Consider the following 4,880-nt stretch of genomic DNA (forward strand, 5'->3'; position numbering starts at 1 on the left):
CACAGACCCCTCGGATGTCCAGTGGGTGTCTCAATGACCCAACCTTTAGCTTCCGTCGTCAGAATTGTGGTATTCTTTGTTAACATTCACCTCTTCAGTATAAGAGCCTTCCGCTTGCAATATTTTGATGGTGGTAATTGGGGTGAAACGCTGTTAACGTCGTCTCTTTCGCCGTTCATATGGAGAGAGTTAACCGTCACTGCTGTAGCCGTGTGGTGGGATTTGAGGAAAGCCCGGGCTGCTTTGTCATCATATATCCACAGACAGTTCACAGCTTGCCTGGAAGGAAACATCACCACTGCTAGCAACCACACTGTTTTAACGACCGTCGGAACCTTCTTTTTGACCCCGTACAGACAGACACATCACCACACAAAGACAGCGCACACTGGTACGCCGCGCTAATCTTCTTTTCTTTTTCTTTTTTCTTTTTTTTTTTCCAGTCAGTTGTTACAGTTTGTGACCTTCGCGTGAGGGTGTGGTGGTGGGGGCAAGCTTTTCGAGCAAATCTCTTTTTGTTATTGGCCGCACTGGACGTAGTGATGGCTTGCACAGCAGAATACATTCCTCAAATACTGATGGCAAACAAGTGCGTACGGCAGTACACACACGCGCGCACGCGCGCACACGCGCGCGCGCTCGCACACACACACACACACACACACACACACACACACACGATGGGGGTTATTGTGTCTCTGTGAACAAGGTTTGTTCAAAACTGAGGGTCAGGGAGAGAAACGCAGAGAAACAGAGAGGGAGACAGACAGATAGAGACAAGAGACAAGAGGGAGAGACAGAGAGAGCACATAAGCACACGCACGTAGTATCTCTCTCTCTCTCTGTTTCAGTTTCAGTTTCAGTAGCTCAAGGCGTCGTCGTCACTGCGTTCGGACAAATCCATATACGCTACACCACATCTGCCAAGCTGTTTCTGTGTGTGTGTGTGTGTGTGTGTGTGTGTCTCCCCTCCCTCTCTTTTTCTCCGTGAGCCTCAGTCACTCTCACTCCTCCCTCTCACCACGCCCATCGCAATCACCGTTACGATTCCCACCCATAGACACACACACACACACACACATATATATATGTGTGTGTGTGTGTGTGTGTATCACACTCAGTGTTCCCACCAAACTGGTGTACCTACTTCGGTCTGACCCCTCCCTTTCATCTATTTTTAACAGTCCGCCTTCCTGCACACCTCACTCCAGTCAGTCGAGAGGGGCGGAGATCAGATCACGACAGTAAATCGCCCTCGCTCTTCGTTTGGTTTTCAACATACAAGCAAGCCCGCACACACACACACACACACACACACACACAGAGGAAGAGAGAGAGGCACAGAGAGACGGAGGGGGGAGGGTGGGCGGGGAGAGACAGGCAAACAGACAGCTGGAAAACTGTATAAAAGTTTCAGTTTCAGTTTCAGTAGCTCAAGAAGGCGTCACTGCGTTCGGACAAATCCATATACGCTACACCGCATCTGCCAAGCAGATGTGTAAAAGAGTTGTTGTCGTTCTTGCATTTTTTTTTTTTTAAACACGCCGGCTGTGTTTAGTTAACATACATCAGCACTTTCCTTAATTATATACATTTATCTTTCTAGACTATAGAAAAAATACGCCCTGTCCCACGACCCAAAAAGGAATCTTTTTTTTCTTCTTCTTCTTCTTCTTTTTTCTATGCACCTGAAAAATTCACAACAGAATCTGTGATAGGTACGCCTGTAAATCAAGGTGCGCAGTAAGAAACGTGAAAGACAGGTCTACATCCAATGTTTTAAAAAGATAATTTTAAAAAAAAGAACCCGTGAAGCTGGTATTGGTTCACATGAGGCCTTCGCTTAGAACTGTTTACACAGCTTCCATCGGGTGATGATTGATTGATTGATGATTGATGTGGATACTTATATAGCGCCTATCCTCGGTCAGAGACCAAGCTCTAAGCGCTTTACATACACGGGGACATTTGCACAACAGGCTGCCTACCTGGGTAGAGCCGACTGATGCTGGTGCACATAGTTCTTGACACCGCTCAGTACTTGGGAAAGAATTTCTAAGGAAAGTTTTTTGAAGATGCTGTTCCATGTGTGTGTGTGTGTGCGCGCGCGCGCGCGTGCGCTCGTGACAGGGGGAGTCCAGGAGGTAAAAGAATGGGGTCAGTGGGGGAGGGAGAGGGGTGGGACCACGAACCTATAAATAAAAACCTATGTACGTCCCTGGTGTGTGTGTGGGACTGCGTGTGGGGTGTGGACGCGGCTTTGCACTGCAGTGCGCGGTTTGTGAGAAATGAAGCGAGTCGTGTTCCCACGTAAAACAGTCTTCGCAAACCCTTACCCTCACCCACATAGTCCCCCCCAATTTTTTTTCCTCCTTGATTCTCCCTCTCAAACCTGCCCGCGAGCGCGCGCACACACACACACACACAGCGAACTCAACACAACAGAACAGACGGCACAGAACAGCCCACGTTCTGTTAATCGCCGGCAGACGGATAAACATCAACACAACCAAACTCTTTTGAGTCCCTCACCAACAAACAAAAAACAACAACCAAATTCCCCTGAAACAAACGACTGAGCAAGGGAATGCAAAATGCAAAGTTCACGAGAAACGGTCCCAGTTGAGTAAGTTAGTATTAGGGGAGGGAGGAAGGAAGGGGTGAGGGTGGGGGGGTGGGGGGTGGCGGGGCACATGAACTGTATAAACTTCCTGCCAATGAAGGCCCCAGATAAAAATGAAAGCCTTGTATTGCCAGCAAAGTGAACACAGGCTCCAAGAACCCTGACGCCAGAACTGTGAGATAACATACAAACTGCTGACTGGGGGGAGGGGGAAAGAACGACATGAAAAGAGATGTTATATTAAGGCCGTGAACAAAGTAGTTCCTTGTTTTTTTACCCCTCACTCTGTGGCGTGTGTAAGCTAATAACTTCATCGTGTCTGGAAAGTAAAAGGGGTGTTCCTGGTGATGGTGGGAAGGAGAGAGGAAGGGCGAGTGGACGAAGTGGGGGGGGGGGAAAGGGGGTTTCGGGGAGGGTTTGAGAGGCTGCTGTCAAAAGTTGTGGACAAGGGCGTAGTACGGGTGTGTAGCAGAGGGGTTGGGGTGGTGGTTCGCGGTGGGGGCTGGGGAGGGGGGGTAGTGGTTAGGGAGGGGTGAGAGATGACGAGGGAAAAGGACCGAGATTTTTATTATCATCATCACTGATATTATTATCATTCTTTCCCGGCGTAACGGGATTCAAGGAGCCGGCGCGCCCAGAGTCATAGCATACTCAGTCTCTCCCGGCATCAGATTCTGGAGTTTCAGTCGTCTTTCAAGACACATGACACATGAAAATAACAACCAGCACCGGCTCAGTGATGCAGTGCAACAACCACCATTCTTTCAGAACTCTTTCGAGGCCGATTTATCTTGAATTGAAAAGCTCGACCAGGTTTGATACAGTGCAGATGTATAAAAAAAAACAAAAAAAAAACAACTGTGTTTCTTTTCCCTGACACAATAATGTTACCACAAAATTTCAGGTCTTTTTTCAATCGTGGCCGGTTTACCCTGAAAACCCTACCCTGAAATGCGTGAAAAAAAAAACTATCACTATGCAGTTGTATATAACCACTGAGTTTCTAGCAAGCCAAGCTCAATGGAATGCAGGTTCATATCATGATCAAGGTCAAACTGAGTTACAATGAACTAGTTATCTCTGCAATGACAAGCTGTCCTGGAAAAATACAACAATCTAACCACAACGACAATAAGAGAAAGAGACAGACAGACAGAGAAAGAGACAGACAGACACAGACACGGACACAGACAGAGAGAGACAGAGACAGAGACCGAGAAAGAGACAGAGAGAAAGAGAAAAAGTTAGAGAAATAGAGAGAAAGAGACAGAGAGACAGACAGAGAAAGAGACAGACCCCCCCCCCCAAAAAAAAAAAAAAAAGCGAGAGAAAAAAAATTAGTTTCAACGTCCATGCATGATTATAATATGAGAGAAGGAAAGGTAAGGTTGTGTGTATGTGTGTGTGTGTGTGTGTGTGTGTGTGTGTGTGTGTGTGTGTTGTGTGAGTGTGTGTGTGTATGTGTGTGTGTGTTGTGGTGGTGGTGGTGGTGGTAGTTCTTCTTGTGTGTTTCTTTGTACTCACCCAAGCCGCCAATGCCCTCATCACACCAAAAGCGTTGCCCATGTAATAATGTTGGAGAGGTGACACACATTTTCCCTCCCTGAATATGCTGCTGCGCCTCAGTACTGGTCTGCATCTGTATCTGCACACAACTTGTTCAAGTTGAACTTGAGCTCTCTGTTTGTCCGTGTTCGCCGCGGTCTCAAGAAACAACACAGTCTGATGTTCTTGTAATACCCACTTTCCACGATTAAAAAAAAATGTGTTAAATCAGCAAATCAGCCGCCCCCCCTTACCCCCTGCTGCCCCCCCCCCCCCCCCCCCTATCCCTTCCCCCCTCCCCCCGTCCTTTGGGTTGAACATGAACCCAAAGGCGAAACTCTCACTCCAGTCCAGTCGTACATAGCGTGCGAAAAACATGACATAGACAGTGCTTCGGAAGAGCTTTGCTTGGGTTCTGCTTGCAGTTGATTGATTGATTAAAAAACCTCGATACAGTTGTTGAAAATCAAAGTATATCATCAGCCAACTATAGGGTAAAAGTTTCAAGTTTAGCATCCAAACATATTGCCACCCATTTTAGCGGCAGTTTGTGTGCATGTATGAAACGATGTTACCATTAGTAGATGTTGTCACCCATTTTCAGTAGATTTCGACTCCTTAATTTGTACGTTATTTTACTCAGTTTTGGTGTGGACTCAAGTTCAAGTCACTAAAGTAACCTGCCACAATCTTGCTCTTTTTGTGTGTGTGT

This window comes from Babylonia areolata, chromosome 3, assembly GCF_041734735.1.
Source record: "Babylonia areolata isolate BAREFJ2019XMU chromosome 3, ASM4173473v1, whole genome shotgun sequence".
Classification (NCBI taxonomy): domain Eukaryota; kingdom Metazoa; phylum Mollusca; class Gastropoda; order Neogastropoda; family Buccinidae; genus Babylonia; species Babylonia areolata.